Source organism: Lathyrus oleraceus, chromosome 6 (assembly GCF_024323335.1).
Source record: "Lathyrus oleraceus cultivar Zhongwan6 chromosome 6, CAAS_Psat_ZW6_1.0, whole genome shotgun sequence".
Lineage (NCBI taxonomy): Eukaryota > Viridiplantae > Streptophyta > Magnoliopsida > Fabales > Fabaceae > Lathyrus > Lathyrus oleraceus.
The window spans coordinates 135,435,185-135,453,859 of record NC_066584.1 but is presented as its reverse complement, the minus strand read 5'-3'; positions in this window follow the sequence as shown (position 1 = coordinate 135,453,859).

The window sequence follows — 18,675 nt, the reverse complement described above, 5'->3', positions numbered from 1 at the left end:
CATCCCCACATGGTCGGGTGTAATCAATGCTATCATATCTCTCAACTCGTCAATCTCTGGGTTGAAGAAACTGTAGGCAACGTTGTCTTTCAGACCGGTCCTCATATCTGAGCAGAAAGTCTCTCAACCAGGATCTCGATCAAAAATGTCCCTGCATATGGATAAACATGTGTTAGATGCAAGTAAATGCAAGATGTAATGATGCTAATGAATGAATGCAATGCATTGCCATCCTCCAAGCCGTCTGATCATCTGTTGCTCTGAGTCACAGCTCGGATCTCTGAACTGATCACAACCATCTGAGGGAACATGTAACCACAAATCCGACTCAAGGGTTCCGAAATAAACGGAAGACAAATACATCATCATCATCAAACCATCTCTGAGCAGATACCCATAACCATCTGAATCGGCCCGGGGAATCCTGAAATAAACGGATCCCCACTGATAAAATCGGCCCGGGGAATCCTGAAATAAACGGATCCCCACTGATAAATACCACGGACAGCATTTTGGCGTCTCGGCAATAAATGACCATAAATCCGACTTATAAATATGACTCTGATCCACGGAACCAAAAGTCACCATCAAGGTCACCATCTGATCATGCATCTGAAAGAAACACCCTCCCCTCACAGGTAAATTCTAATCAGGTCATCCTAAGGCGGATAATAGTCTCGACAATCGGGCAAAGATACTCAATGGGTTTGCCCTTTCGGGTGTGCCATTGTAGCTCTCCTGAGATCGTCTAAACCAAAGATCCGGGAAATGATCGGTCACCAGAGTCAATAACTCAAAAGAGGTGACTCAACCAAAGGGAAATATTCCACAATGGGGAGCTCTCCAAGGAACCTCGTCCGGCTTGTGGTATGTCACGTTGCAACAATATACTAATATAGCAAATGAGGAACGTGAGACCACACTAGTCCTAGGTGTACACTCGGGCCTGGGTTTTAGCCCCACTCAGAACACCCACCCCAAACAGAGGAACCACCTGCACAGAGGACGACAATAATGATAGTATGATGCATGCAAGTATTTATGCAAATATATATGGTCAGAATAATAAATGCAATAAATAACACAACACAAGCAACCTAAGCTAATCCTAGCACGCTAGGAGAGACTCGCTTAGGGAAGATGGACCAGCACAGGTCAACATCAGGGTCCCCAGCAGAGTCGCCAGCTGTCGCATCCGCGAAAAACAACCGGCGGGCTGAAACAAAAAAAACACACAGAGCCGCCACTGCGCGTTATTTATCCCAAGATAGGGAAAGGAAACGCTCAGAGAAACTTGGAAAAAGCATGGTCTCGCGACCAAAGAGAAAGGGTAAGGGAGTCGGTTACGCAAGGGGAAGGTATTAGCACCCCTCACGTCCGTCGTACTCGACGGGATCCACGCTCTAAGAAAAGAAAAGGTTGCTAAAACACCACACACACACGCACCGAAGACAACACGGGTGGGGTTAAGAGGAAGAGAGCTCGATAAGACATCGCATCCTATGCCTACGTATCTCGTCTGGAACGAGAATCAGAGTTGCCGTAGTTCGGCTCACGCACGCCAAACAAGACACACACATAGGCAAACATGGAGCCTGAATGCCAATCCCTGGACTTACATCAGCATCCGAACCAAAACACGCACAAAACGGCAAACGTGGAGCCCGACCGCCAATCACTGGACTTACGTCGGCATCCGAACCAAACACACGCACACTGGAACCCGAATGCCACTCAATGGACTTACATCAGCTTCCAAGCACACAACAACCAAACAAGTTGATAGGGAGTCGGGAACTCGAGCCTATAACTGTCAAGCACACACACAAAAAGAAAGAAAAGTGCCCGGAGAGACCTCGCACGGTCTCCTGCCTACATACCTCGTCTGGAACGAGGATCAGGGCGATGTAGTTCCCCTGAAAGGGAAAGGAAGAACATGCAAACTAGTAGGGAGTCGGGAACTCGAGCCTACAAGTCATCAAGCAAGCCAGAAGAGACGCTGAGACGTCAGAAGAAACGGCACACACAGACTAACAGGGAGTCGGGAACTCGAGCCTGATAGCTGCCAAACAAAACACACGCAAAAAAGAAAAAAGGTGCCCGGAGAGACCTCGCACGGTCTCCTTCCTACATACCTCGTCTGGAACGAGGATCAGGGCGATGTAGTTCCCCTGAAAGGGAAAGAAAATCTAGCCAGAAACCAAGGGGAGACACACTACCAGGGAGCTGTACTCGAGCCTAGTGTTATCATGCATCATTGCCCTATGTTGTGGTTTCTACCTACTCGCGCAACAGCAAGCTAATCCTATCCAGGAAGAAAGCAAGCATACAAGCATACAAGCAAACAGAGCAAACAAATATTCACAAAGCACACACTATATCCAGTCAGAAGTGGGCTCAAACAAAGGGTTTGACTGCCGAAGCAAGTCATCTGTACAAGGTATCGTTCGCTCTTAACCTTGCCATTGAGAGGCTAAGGTGAAGCAGATGAAAGGTGAGTGAGGGGTGTGCCTCACAGCTCTTATCCCTGGCCAGGGAGAGCTTCAGACAAAGGAGCGTGGGTTCAGAAAGATGGAACCCTTCTACGCTCAAACACTCTGACACAACTGTACAAAGTACAAGATCTTGGGTTTGTGTACCAATGCATCAACACAAGCAGTGTGAGCAGAGGGACGACTCAACAGAATAGCGGGGGATAGATTGCATATCCCTTGGCTTCCTCCAATTGCCTTAATCAAGGACTTTACCTGCTTGGCACAAATGTAAACAAACACAAACATCGCCTCTTAAGGAGGACTTCAGACAATTGCCTGGCCAAGTAACAGGCCAGGTCTTCCAGACTACATGAAGTATAGAGATTCTACCTCAACTGGTTAAAAAACCAAGCAACAGCAAGCAAGTTCTTAAAGAACTGTAAGCGACTAAATGTACCTGAAATCAATCAAGTATCATCAGTACTCAGACAAATCAACAGTAAACAGCAAAAGTCAATCTATACAGACAACACAAGTTAATGCACATAAGTGCAAGCCATGAGCTCAAGCTCAAGAATCAAACCTACAACACCAAGCCAATGTTAGTTCACAACATCAAACAATCTCAATTTAATCAACTTGCACTTTTTCCCTTAAGCCTTTTGCATTTCAACCTGAAAATCCAAACCAAATGTGAGAAACTAGACCACTAGGCCAAGCCTAGGGTCCAAAGGGGATAAAAAATTCTAAACAGCAAGTGCAATTCAACGAAAATCATATTCAAACAAATTAAAAGCAAATGCAATTGGTCCCATGCTCATATCAATCACCATTATCATTTTATGCACAATTTATCACAAACTATGTCATTTGCAACACCAAAAGTCCAAACAGAACTAACTCAATCAAATACATATCAAAACAATTCAATTAATTCCACAAAAATTCACACCTAAACAGGACACATTCAATGTATAGCATGTCAATTTTCAGCTCAATTGGACAAAAGAAAGTAGGTCAATGAAAATCAAGAAGTCCAGACACATTTATACAAGCCAATTCAAGGCATTCAAACAAGCATTAACTTCCATAATTCATAAAACAGTGACAACAATTAAGAAATGAATGGAATCAAAACCATGATGTCCTATAATTTGTCTAGAATGCTCATATCAAATTTCATCTTCATCCAATACCATATGAGAATTTCACAAACAAAATGCCAACATGTGTCACATAAGGTTACCAAATGAGCACACAGAGAAGAAAATTATCAATCAATTAGAAAATGCAACCAAAAATTCCAGCAAAAATCACATGTAATCTTGACATATCAATGATCACCCACACAAAATTTCAGATCAATCAAACATCTCTAGGCCAGGCAAATAAAATCATGAAGTTAGCAGAAATCCAAACAAGTCAACACATGGTAGCAAAATGAGCATCAACTTCAATCAAATGCCAAACAGTGAAAACAATTAAGAAATGAATGGGACCAAAGCCAAACTACATCTAAACATGTTATGAATCGCTCCATCAAATTTCACATTCATATGATATGGTATGAGCATTTCACAAGACTTGGAAGACAAACACTCAAACAAAGCCCTAAAAATGCTAAACAGCAATCAAAAATCTCAATTAAATGGAAAATGAATCAGAAATTCATACAAAAAATCATGGTGAAACTAGACATATACAAGACACAACATGAAAAATTTGAGATCAATTGGAAAAGCAAAGGCATGTCAAATAAATTCATGAAATTGACCTAACCTAGTGTGACACAAATTGTCACACTCAACTTTCACACATCATATCTACCAAACCAGAGATCCAAAATTCACAAACTATACATCAAAATAACCAGCAAGGAGTCAAGAATTAGCATGTGAAATTTCATTCAATTTGGACAATGTATGAGTATTTCATGTTAAAAATGGTGAAGCATACACAAAATGCACACAAGTCAAAGATTAATAGGCAAAGTCAAAAATCTCCATGCACAACTTGAGTTATCATACCTATAAAATTCCAGACAAAATTATGAATCTAACAAAAAAACTCCCACTAAATTTGGATTAGAAATGAATTTTTTATGATTTTTGTAAGTTTGTTAAATTATGAAATAATTATTTAAAGTGAATTATTAAATGAATTAAGGCTGAATGGCAAAACTGTAATAACCTAAAACTAGACCAAAACGCGGCGTACAACTTAAATTGCGTGGCACTGTGCGATTGGTCTTCTTCCGCGGGAAACAACATTTCGAATTGGCCAGGCATGGAAATGGATTGAACACGGGAATATTTCCAGAATTCTGAAGCTTCGCTCGCGTTCTTCAAGCTCGTCACCACCAGATTCGGTTATGGCCATTTGTCAACCAAATCGAGCGAACTTTATACCAATCTCCTCGTCTTTCAACGTAGGTTACAAATATGCAAACGAAACTTCCTAAATCCTACTGTATTGGACGGATCGAGCAATTAAAGTTGTGACATCAAACATTCAAATCACAATAACTTTCTCTATAGCTAACCAAATCAAAAACCGAGCATAGCATGTTGATCTACATTGAACACACTACAAAACGCATGTAATAATTTAAGAAATGGTGAAATTCGATTTTGCACCTTAGGTTGAAGACAGTGATGATTCTCGATGCTTCAAGGTGCCAAATCCAAAAACAGATGAAGGAGAAGGTTGAGGAAGATGAATGCCACGCCTAGCTTGATCCAAAACAGCTCCAAGTGTGAGAAATCTCAATTTGCCATGGTTGAGTTCATGATGAACAGCTGCGACTCTTGAGCTTTCTTGCACAAATTCCTCAAAACAGTTGGAGAGGAAGGTTCAATGAACACGAATCAACAAGAATTTTGCAAAATGATTGAGAATTGAAGAAGTTTGGATCAAAAAAAGTTTGATGAAGATTGAAGAGTTTTTTTGTGAATTTGGAGGGAAAGTTAGTTACAAACCTTGTGAATTGTGATTATGATTTGCAATTCTGTTACAATTAGAACTTTATACTTCAGCTTAATCATTCTCTTAATCACCAATTAGCCAAAATGAAATAATTAGCATAATGTCAAATTTCAATGAAAGCTCCAAAATACCCTTGCCAAATATTGAACCATGACAGCTCATGACAGCTCAAACCACTTCTATTTGGCATTTGTGATGTGTTGCAAAAACCCCCATTCCAAAATTCCAATTATTTTGCAAGTTGGACCATTTTGCCCTTGGATTTAATTAGTACACTTGAAAATTGAGCTTTTGCATTGACCATTTTTGATGAATTTTGATTATGCACCATGAAAGTACATGTGAAATGGAGTTTGCTCATAAAAAGATCAACCATTTTGGACATTCCATGTGGAAGTTATGCCACTTTGATTTTAGGCATTTTTGGAAAATGAATGGACCATAACTTGCCAACCATACATGGGAATTTCAAGTTCTTGGACTTTTTGGAAAGGTGAGAATAAGATCTACAACTTTCATGTTGGACAAATTTTCATTTGAAGCTTTTTTGGACATGTAATTTCGTGGTCAAAAACTTTCCATTTTTGGAAACTTCCATTACAAGTCACTTTCTATTTTTGGCAATTTTTGTCCTGACTTTATTTTCTTCATTCTTGAGCTTCGACATGTCAAATAACACTTGTTTCAACATGAATGAAGTGTATCCAACTCTCTCCCACCTCCAAATCCATAAAATCAAGCACAGTCGACCACAGTTGACTTTTCAATTGATAGATGAATTTGGCAATGCACTGATTCAAATTGAGGCCCAATCTTCTGATGAAATGGCTCAAGGGTGAAACCCTAGCCTCAATAAGCACAATATAATCATGAAATGATCCCCATATCCATCATAGACCCCATCTCCTTGCTATGCCCTGATTGGCCCAATGCAACTGATTAGGGTTGACCAGTGGTCAAAACCCTAATCCCAAGGTATCTGATCAATCTTCTTGAATCTTCTGGATAATACAAGACCATGATGATGATGATGTATCACTTCAAACAAGACCAAGATCAATCTCCTTGAGAACCACAAAACCCTAATTTGGACCTCCATCCTCAGATGATTAATGATCAGTCCAATGAAACCTTAACTTGCACATAACCTCTTCATCTTCTGATCAAGACTTGTGAGGATGACTTGCACAATGTAACCACATGATATGAAATATGCAATGCCTAAAGACCTACAAATGATATGCAATATGTTAAGCTAGTCCCAAGAGAGGAGGGCAAATTTTGAGGTGTTACACTAGTCCTAACCCTTTTGGCTATGCTAGGAACAACTGAGGTCAATAGTTCATTATCAGAGAACTCTTCCAGGTTAACTGTGTCAGCTCTAGGGTTGTCATCAACATCTTGAGTGACGTTGATCTTCTCACCTCTCACCTTGTCTAAGGGTTTATCACTCTTAGAACCCTCATGATCATCAGGTTGTTCAGAAACATCCTTTCTTAATGCGACTGCGGTTTCTCGACATGCAACATTATCGGGTATGATAGTGTTCAAGGGAACGGAAACCCCAGGAACATCCTGATCACCAGATAGGATCTTAGTGACAATAGAGGCAATGGCATTATGCACATACCTCGATCCTTCCTTGGTTGGTTTGTCTAGAGCGACCACTGAGGAGATTCTGGAGACCGTTTCTTTCGGTCTTCTTGCATGAGAAGACGATGCAGCGTTAACAGCAGACTCCTCCCTGTTAGGGTTGCACGACTCAGTGCTGCGGGAATCAGACAAGGTCGTGTAGGAGGTGGAATCGGATTGGTGTGCCATGCTGAATATCTCGTAGGAGAGTCGAACGGTTTCCTTGGGAGAGGGTTTGCACGACTGAGAGTTGAAGCGACAGAATGTGGAACGCTTGTTGCACGAGTAAGGTCTATTAATTTTTGACCACTCAGAATGCACTATTTGTTGTTTAATAAGTTGACTTAATAAACAGTAGCTAACTAACTTCATTAGTTGCTATAATTTCTCAGACGTACACATTCCCTCTTTGCCCCTACCATTGTCAAACTGAGTAGCATACAATGTCATGACATTCTGGGTGACATTGTATTCAGTCTGCATCAGGTTCATCCATGCCAGTGATGACCACCTGCTACCAGAAGCTAGGTATTTAGCTTCTGCAGACGACAATAATACACACATCTGTTTATCCCTAGCTACCACACCATTTGTATGATGACCAATAGGTGCCAATGACTCACAGCTTTCAATCAGACATTTTCCACAGTCTGTTCTTTTATCCAAAGACAGATATGGGATTCCTCTCATTTCTCCCTTGGACATGCTCTTCATCGTTCCTTTTACATGAAGTTGTCCAAGTCTTCCATGTCCCAGCTTCCCTTCCTGCTCTCCCTTGGCTAAGAGGCACTTGGGGAAGTAGAGTGAGTCTTTAGATTTCCATAGATAGCAGTTATCTTTGGATCTGTCTCCTCTCATCACTTCCTGATTACAACCATTCAACACCACACATCCTCCCTTAGTGAATTCCACATTGAATCCTTGGTCACATAGCTGGCTTATGCTGATGAGATTTGCAGTCAGTCCTTTTACTAACAGTACATTACTCAGTTTTGGAGCTTCAGGACAATCCAGCTTACCAACACCCTTGACTTCTCCTTTAGCTCCATCACCAAATGTCATAAACCTGGTGGTAGGGGGTTGTAGATTCACCACTAGGTTGCTCATCCCAGTCATATGCCTTGAGCAACCACTATCAAAGTACCAGTCTTGTCTGGTAGGTGCCCTTGGAGATGTGTGAGCAAGGTTAGCAACACATTGTTGATTCTCAAGGGAGAGATTAAGCTTAGATGCCTTCTTCTTAGGTCTGCCCTGAGAAGTCTGGTTTGGATAACCATGCAGCCTATAGCAGAAGGTTTTATGTGACCGAATCTACCACAATAATGACATCTCCATCTCTGAAATTTCTTCTTCTGATGGTTACTCATTCTGTTTCTCTGATGTTGAGACATCGGATGTGACTTCTGCTTGAATTTCTGAACTCCAGCCTTAGACTTTTTGAGTTCAGATGAAGAATTCTTAGTGAATCCTAAACCAGACATGGTTCCTTTTGTCCCACCTTTAGAATCTCTTCCAAGGTGTCAGATCCTTTATTCAACATTCTGATGGATTTGGTCATTTGGTCTAGCTTAGAAGTTAGCAAAGAAATCTCACCATTCAGACTCTCTATGACTTTCAATTGCTCCTGTTTCTCAGCTTTAAGCTCTTTGATGAGTTTCTTCTGCTTTTCTCCTTGGATACATACTTCTGCACTTTTAACACATAGTTCTTTATAAGAGGCAGCAAGTTCATCCAAGGTGAGCTCATCTCCGCTTGAGTTATCCTCTGAGGCACAGACACTGGTCAAAGCTGTGACATGTTTAGCATATTCTCCTTCAGATTCACTCTCAGTGTCTTCTTCTGACTAGGTGGCAGATAGCCCTTTCTTTTGCATCTTGAGAAAGGTAGGGCATTCAACCTTAATATGACCATAACCTTCACATCCATGGCACTGGATTCCCTTGCCTTAGGTGACCTTTTCTTCATATTTGACTTTCTACTGATGTCATATGAAGAGTTCTTGACATTAGGTCTACCCTGTTGATCAACCTTCTTTATGAACTTGGTGAATTGTCTTCCAAGCATGGCAATGGCTTCTGAGATGCTTTCATTTCCTCCACTGTTTCCTTCTTCTGAATTCCCTTCCGTGTTTGACACAAAGGCTATGCTTTTGTTCTTCCTTTCAGCATCCTCACATAAGCCCATTTCAAAGGTTTGGAGAGAACCAATGAGCTCATCCACCTTCATCTTGCAGATATCTTGAGCCTCTTCTATTGCAGTGACCTTCATGGCAAACCTCTTAGGTAATGACCTGAGAATCTTTCTTACAAGTTTCTCTTCAGCCGTTTTCTCCCCTAAGCCACCAGAGGTGTTTGCAATTTCAAGAATATTCATGTGAAAGTCATGAATAGTCTCATCCTCTTTCATCCTCAGATTTTCAAACTTGGTGGTCAGCATCTGAAGTTTGGACATCTTCACTTTGGAGGTGCCTTCATGAGTTACCTTGAGAGTATCCCACACATCCTTGGCCAGCTCACAGTGGTGCACTAGTCTGAAGATGTTCTTACTTATTCCATTGAACAATGCATTCAAGGCCTTAGAATTTCCAAGGGCTAATGCCTCTTGCTCCTTGTCCCATTCTTCTTCAGGGATCTGCACACTGACTCCATCCTCACCTGTCTTCATTGGATGTTCCCATCCTTTGTTGACAGCTCTCCAAACTTTGCTGTCTAGAGACCTTAAGAAGGCTATCATACGAGGCTTCCAATCATCATAGTTAGAACCATCCATCATGGGTGGTCTATTTGAGTGTCCTACATCCTTGTCCATGGTACTAGAAAGTAACTTCCCTAGATCTCACCCAGAACTTAACAGGCAGGGTGCCTGCTCTGATGCCAATTGAAATTCTAGTTAACAGACTTTCGATGTCACACGGGTTGTTATGACATCCAATTCTGCGCAGACAAGGATTATGCAGAAAACAGTAAGTGCAGTAAATAACACGAGTAATTGTTTACCCAGTTCGGTCCAACATGACCTACGTCTGGGGGCTACCAAGCCAGGGAGGAAATCCACTATTAGTAGTATTAATTCAGACCTTAAACCAACTGTTTAACCCTATCACTTAATACCTACCCAATGCAATTTCAATCTTACACGAAGATCAGAGTTCCTACTCACTCCCCTTCAATCACCCCAGTGATTACTACCTTTAATCAATATTAAAGACAATTTTGAAGACACACTTCAAACAACTCTTGATTGTGCTTAACAACTTTAATCAAGATACACAGCACTCACGCTTAAAAGCTTAGAGTGACACAACACTTACAACTCAATGAACAACCTATACCAATGCAATCATCTATGTGATAATAGCTTGGCTTACAAGATATGTCTAATACAAGACTCACAAAAATACAGCAGTGAAGTATGATGGACACACTGAATCTTCACGCCTCAAAATCCCCAGTTCTGAATGAAGGAATGACTTCCTTTTATATTGCAGTACTTGGGCCTTGTACTTGTATTCTCCTGAATTTAAGGACACGCGAGTTCCCCTAAATTCCATATCTAGGTTACTAACAAATAGGCTATTTGTTAGGTTCATTAAATGTAGCTTGGTTGTTGATTTCCTGGATTTTCTCTCAGCTGTTGAATCCCTGAAGAATAGCCTGAGAAAAAGCTAAAACAGAAAAACTAAACAACCTACAATTTAGCATATGCTGTCAGGAATGAATGTCACAACATTCAGCTTGACATCAAGGTCCATATGCTAAGTCTGTTTTTCCTGAAAACAGACTGTACAAATTTGCTGAACTGTACAGGACCAATCTGTCCATTCTACAGTAACAACTTACATTAATAAATGTCAAAGCATCCAATTTGACATTTACACATTTAGCCTTAAGTCAGTTCTGTTATCCTCTTGAAGAACAGACTGATAAACATACTGAAGTGTAGCAGAACACCACTCTGTCTATTGTTCAGTATATGCTGTCAATGATGAATGTCATAACATCCAGTTTGACATTCAGACAGTAGGCCTTATGCCAGATCTGGTATTTCCTTGATAACCAGACTGAAAATAAATACTGAGTTCTAACAGAACACCAACTGTTCTATTCCTCAGTATCTGCTGACAGGGATGAATGTCACCACATCCACTTTGACATTTAATAAATCCTGTATTAGCTAATCCTGCAGTAAACTACTCAAGTGTGTCATGACATCAGTCAAGACATCAGAGTACAGCTAGATATTCTAACCTACAATGCAGTCACACAAACACCTTCACAGCATGTCATGACATCAGTCAAGACATTAGAATCCAGCTAGTGTTTTACCATACAATGCAGCCAATTAAACACCTACACTGATGTCACAGACGATGTTGAGACATCTCTAAATGATGCCCCAGCTGATTTACCAGACAAAAATAATGAGAGTGAACCTCCTCAAGCTGAACCTAAAGCTGAAAAAATCAACAAGGGACCCTCCATCAGAGTTCAGAAGGATCATCCCAAAGATCTCATTATAGGAGACCCAAATAAAGGGGTCACAACTAGATCAAGGGAAGTGATCTCACATGATTGTTTTGTGTCCAAGATTGAGCATAGGAATGTCAAGAAAGCCTTGACTGATGAGTTTTGGATCAATGCCATGCAGGAGGAGTTAGGCCAATTCAAGAGAAATGAAGTATGGGAACTGGTTCCAAGACCTGAAGGAATAAATGTCATAGAAAGGAAGTGGGTGTATAAGAATAAATCTGATGAACAAGGGGTGGTTACTAAAAATAAAGCAAGATTAGTAGCACAAGGATATACTCAAGTTGAAGGAGTTGACTTTGATGAAACATTTACCCCTGTAGCTCTCCTTGAGTCCATTAGACTATTGCTTGGAGTGGCATGTATTCTGAAGTTCAAACTGTTCCAAATGGATGTAAAAAGTGCCTTCTTGAATGGCTACTTAAATGGGGAAGTATATGTTGAACAACCTAAAGGATTCACAAATCCAAATCTTCCAAAGCATGTGTACAAGTTGAGGAAAACCCTTTATGGTTTGAAACAAGCTCCTAGGGCTTGGTATGATAGACTCATAGTGTTCCTCACTAACAATGGATACAGGAAGGGAGGTATTGACAAGACCCTATTTGTTAAGAATGAAGGAGGAAAACTCATGGTGACTCAAATATACGTGGATGATATTGTGTTTGGTGGGATGTCAGATCAGATGGTCGAACATTTTGTTAAACAAATGCAGTCTGAATTTGAAATGAGCCTTGTTGGAGAGCTAACCTATTTTCTTGGGCTACAAGTCAAGCAGATGGAAGATTCTATCTTTCTATCTCAAAGCAAATATGCCAAAAACATTATTAAGAAGTTTGGCATGGAGAATGCAAGTCATAAAAGAACACCTGCTCCTACACATCTGAAAGTCTCCAAAGATGAAAATGGTGTTATTGTAGATCAAAGTCTCTATAAAAGCATGATAGGAAGTCTGATATATCTCACAACAAGCAGACCTGACATTGCTTTTGTTGTAGGTGTTTGTGCTAGATATCAAGCTGAACCAAAAGTCAGTCACATAAACCAAGTGAAGAGGATACTGAAATATGTCAATGGCACCAGTGACTATGGGATGTTGTATACTCATGGATCTGGATCTATGCTGACTGGATACTGTGATGTTGATTGGGCTAGAAGTGCTGATGATAGGAAAAGCACATCAGGAGGATGTTTCTTCTTGGGGAACAACTTAATATCATGGTTTAGTAAGAAACAAAATTGTGTGTCCCTATCCACTGCTGAAGCTGAATACATAGCAGCTGGGAGTAGTTGTTCTCAATTGGTTTGGATGAAACAAATGTTGATTGAATACAATGTCACACAAGATGTCATGACATTGTACTGTGACAACCTGAGTGCTATAAATATTTCTAAGAATCCTATTCAGCACAGCAGGATAAACCACATTGATATTCGTCATCACTTTATTAGAGAACTGGTGGAAGAGAAAATCATAGCCCTGGAGCATATTACTACTGAAATGCAATTAGCTGACATATTTACAAAGGCTTTGGATGCTAATCAATTTGAATGTTTAAGAGGGAAATTAGGGATTTGTATCCATGAGAATTTATAGCAATTAATTTGGAGTGGAAAAGGTAATAAAAATATTGTCTGCCCACTTAAAAGAAAGTGCCCCATTTATGGTAAATCATTACCTAGTATTGGAACTACCATCTATAGCATTTTCACACGCAACCTCATCTCAACCACTTCCATCTTCCTCAAACTTTATCGACCATCTCTGCTAGGGCAACGGAAATTCTTTCACAAGCTCAACAAGATATCACAATATCCTTCATCTTCTGGTTCTAAAAACACCAAACCTGCGCACAAAGCAAGAACACCATCCATGGATTTTCTTCATGAGGACATTTTGGAAGTGATTCCCCTATCAGTCATCCCAGGCAACGCTCCTGGTCCATCCTTCACTGCTGGTCATACTCAAGGTAACAGTTCTGATAACCCTACCTCTAAATATGACATGCGTCATACTGATCGTGTCATTAGAAATCTTGTCACGAGGATCCTAAATGAAGGACACTCGGTAAAGGGAGTGTCTACTCCTCTGTCTAGAAGGGATCCTTCTCCTGAGGTTGAACCTCACAATGAGAAAGATGATGATTCATCTAGGTCTGAGAAAGATATTGCTGCAGAAGGACTGTGTTCTTTAGGGCAAACCTTGCCTAGTAAGAAATATGTAGATGCTTCTCAGAAGCATGACTCTGGTAAAAAGGTGATTGACTTGGAAGAAGAAAGCTCAAATGATGAAGATGACAACTTGCTTCATCACTTGAAGCCAAGTGTTGCAAAGAGAATGAAGACCATAAAGGGGAGGTCTGTGGCTGAGATGATGACAACCAAAACTAGTAAGAAGGCTACTGATGCAGGCCCTTCAAAGTCATGGAGTAAAGTGGAGGTAAAGAAGAGAAAGGTAAGAGAAAGTTCTGATTCAGAGGATGATGTTAAAGACGATATCCCAAACATCTCTCCTATCAAAAGGTCTACTGTTAGAAAATCTCCTGCTAAGGTTAATGCTATACATTTGGATAACATTTCCTTCCATCTGGAAGATGGTGCAGCCAAGTGGAAATTTGTAATCCAAAGGAAAGTGGTTGTGGAAAGAGAACTGGGAAAGGATGCTGTGGAAGTTAAGGAGGTTATGGATCTGATCAAGTCTGTTGGTTTAATGAAAACAGTTAGTGGGTTATCTCAATGTTTTGAAGGTCTTGTTAAAGAGTTTGTGGTGAACATCCCTGAGGACATTGCTGACAAGAACAACAAAGATTTTTGTAAGGTATTTGTTAGAGGAAAGTGTGTGAAGTTTTCTCCAACTGTGATCAATAAGTTCCTAGGAAGAGGAACAGAAGGTGTTGTTGAACTAGAGGCCACAAACAATGAGGTCTGTAGGACAATAACTGTTGGACAGGTCAAGGAGTGGCCAAGCAAAAGGCATCTCTCTGTTGGAAAATTAACTGTGAAATATGCTATCTTGCATAAGATAGGGTCAGCAAACTGGGTACCAACAAACCACATCTCTACAATCTCTAATGCTCTTGGAAGGATCATATTTGCTATTGGAACCAAGCTCAATTTTGATTATGGAAGGTTCATGTTTGAACAAATTGTCAAACATGCTTCCACAAATGCAGTGAAGCTGCCCATTTCTTTTCCCTCAATAATTTGTGGGATAATCCTAAGCCAGCAACCTGGAATACTGAGCACAAGTGATATCCCTAGTAGAAGAAAACCTCCATTGTCAGTTCATTACAAGTTATTTGAAGGCAGTCATGTCAATGACATTGTCATGACATCTGCTATGAAGAAGTCAGCCTCTCAAGGTGGCCTGATTGCTGAACTGAAAGAGACCTGTAAGGAATTGGAGACTGGGATTAGGGTGGCTAAAGCTAGGAAAGAAGCTCTGGAGGTTCTGATTAATAGCTTGGAGCAAGGAGACATGGATAATGTTGGTCAAGCCAAGGACAGAAATGCCCACACCTCAAGTGAGAGGTCTTAATCTCAAGATAAATCAAGTGGCAGTTCTGGATCTGAAGCTGATGAAGATGCTAGCTCCTCTGACTGAGTTGTGGTGAAGATGGTCCCCCCCTGTTATGATGATGTGCTATTCTGGAAGCCTTGATGTTTGATTTTTTTTGGCAGTCTTATTTTGATGCCTTGATGTAATTTTTGGGTTCTTTGTGATTTCTCTGGATTTATTTTTATCTCAGCTTATATAGTTGTGTATAATTATGGTTCTGTAACACCTGACAATATGTTTTAACATTCTATATGTTCTAACATTCTATGTGACATTCTCTGTTGGACTAATAGACATTTATTTTGTCTCATTGGTCTCTTTGGTCTATTTTAACTAAAAAGGGGGAGAAGTTAATATGTGGAGAGCTGCAGTTAATGTATGGAGAGCTGTAGTTAATATGTGTTATGAAGTATCTAGGCTATAAATAGATGACAGCTGATGTTGAACAGAATGATGTTCTATGTTGTACAAGTGTTTTGAAGGAGATGTCTTGATGTCGAAGGAGATGTCTTGATGTCGAAGGAGATGTCAGGAGATGTCTGTGTTGAACAGACTTAGGGGGAGAAGAAGCACTTATGTGTTTAATGTGTGTTTACTAATTGCTATCATAGCTAGTAAATGTGTGGTTTATTACTTCTGCTGCGAAACTATTGATATGTTTTTTTTGTACTCTTGTGAACAAATGGACTGATATATGTTTTAGACAAAATTTGCCAAAGGGGGAGTTTGTTGGTTCTATGTGTTGGCAGCAATTTTGGTAAAACCAAGAGTGTTCACAAGTTGTCACAAGTGTTGTCTTGACATAAGATAACATGTAGCTGCAGGATGTTTAAAATGTGATTATGCAGGATTTTACTAAGATGTCAGACCCGATGTCATGACATCTGTATACAGAACATTCAGTCTGAATGTTATGTATTATGTGATTGCGTTTTTAATGATAATCTATGTATGATTGATGAGATGATTGAACGCGCTATCAATCAGTAATTACAACTAGATTGACTTATTTTCCAAAGAGATATAATCAACTGTCATGAGAAGATATGAATGGAAAATAGTTTTAGGGTTTTATGATGTCCAAGCCCAGCCAAATGCTTCTATATAAAGGACATGGAAAACCTGGTTTTATACACAAGAAATAACGAACGAAATATTGAGAGAGAATAAGGGTTTTAGTCTTGTGTGGTCGTGTGAATTGTAAGCCATTCAATTCATCCATAGATGATTGAATTGGTCTGATTTTTGAGTTGTAATTTGTCCACTCTAAGCTTTGAAGCATGAGTGTGTGTTTACTTGATTGAAGCTTTTAAGTAAGATCAAGTATGTGTCTTTGAAGAGTGTCTTGTTTTCATTATAATTCTTGTTTTATATCACTGATGTGATTGAGGGGGAGTGAGTAGGATCTCATATCTAAGAGTTCTTAGGTAGAAGTCACACGGGTAGAGATTAGGTGAAAAGACTGTAACTTGAAGTTGTTTACTGAGAGTCTTTGAACTGATTCTGTTTAGTGGATTTCCTTCCTGGCTTGGTAGCCCCCAGACGTAGGTGAGTTTGCACCGAACTGGGTTAACAATTGCTTGTGTCTCTTGCATTACTGTTCTTTATCTTTTATCCTATTTGTATTGTTCAGATATTGGTGTCGTGACATTACCTTCGACATCTCATATCTGATACCAGAATTTCATAGACCATTTTAATTCAATCTTCAAGTCCAAAGACCACATTCAATATTACATAAACCAAATTTAAACTATAATCAATCCCATTCCAATTAGATTTTCAATCCATTCACAATTATAATATTTCCCATTTGATGCAATCCAACAAGCCTTTTTCAATACTTGCATTTCCATAATACATCAATTCCATTATGATCTTAATTTCCAAATCACATTTCAACCATTTGTTCAATTCCATGACCATTTGTTCCATGACCATTTTTCAATACTTGCATTATGTTCATTCAAGAACACAAAAACGAAATTTCCATTACAACCATTTGCTCCATACATGACCATTATATTCAAACCAAACATTTAAAACCAAATTCAATATTTCCATTATATTCAATCATCATGTTACATTCAAATTTCCATTTTATTCGTTGCATTTACATTCATTACAACCACAAACTAAACTATACATTCAATTTCATCCTACTTACAACAAATCATGTGACAAAATTTACGACAATATTCCCAAACATCCAAGCAAGCCAAATCCAAAATCCATAACATATGATAGCATATTCCAAATAGCCTTGACAAAAAATCCAGATGTGAACACTTCCTGCAAAATTCCAACATCACAAGAAATTCAAAATCAACATCAAACTCATGCTAATTTGGTATGTCCAATTCCAAATCCATATTTATATAGCTAGTAGCAGCGAATCCAAAGAACTTTCAACAAGCAATTCCAATGAAAAACCATGTATTCTGCATACTTACCAAACAGAGGAAAGAATAAGAAACCAACTAACAAAACCGAACCTATAACATCTCTTCAACCAACCAATTCTGAACTGGCAACTGCTACGAAAACCTTCAACCTCCACAACCCTTCACTTCATTCTTCAAGAACCTGCCTCAAGAACTTCCAACAACTGAACTTCTCATAACCGTAACAACCCTCACCCTTTGACAAAATGAAGCCCTGCAAGAAAATCATAACATAATCAAAACGAATAAAAAGAAAACTTCCAAACTTACTGCATAAAAAAACCTACACAAAACCAACTATAATTCATTCAAAAAGCATAACCGAATTCGAACCGCCGTAACCGAATTCCAACTGAACCGAAAATTGAACAAACCTTCTTCCAAAAAATTCTAACCAACCTAACTGAATTCAAAATCATCCCTCAACTGCTTCATAATAGAACCAACAGAAACTGAACGAAAACTCTACAACTCCTAACCAACTGTCCAACAAAACTTCTCGAAACCCCATAACAAAATGAACCTTCAAAGAGCTTCCATAAGCTCCTAACCAAATAACATAATCACTCTTCCAATCTCCAACAAGAAACAAAATCCCCCTCCATATGGTAACAGGGGAAAAACGGATTGAAGGAACCTGCTTAAAAAAAAACTCCCTTTACACTAGGGGTGGCAATTGGATTCATTAAGACAAAATCCATCCAATCCATCCACTAAAAAATCCATCCAATCCATCCACTACATAAAAATTAAGTTAATGGATTGGATTAAATCCATCCATTTATAAGTATGGATTAATCCAATCCATCCAACACATTTTAATGATCCAATGGATTTTTTTTATCTAATTTAAAAAAAATGAATTTTTTCAAATATTAAATTTTTTTTTTTGAAAAATACAAAATTAATTTTATTTTCGAAAAAAAAATAGTTTTTTTAAAATACAAAAAACTGATTTTTTCCAAAAAATTTAAAATCATTTTTTTGGAAAATACCGAAATTCGATTTTACTTTCGAAAAAGTTATTTTTGTACGAATATAATTTTTTTTTTAAT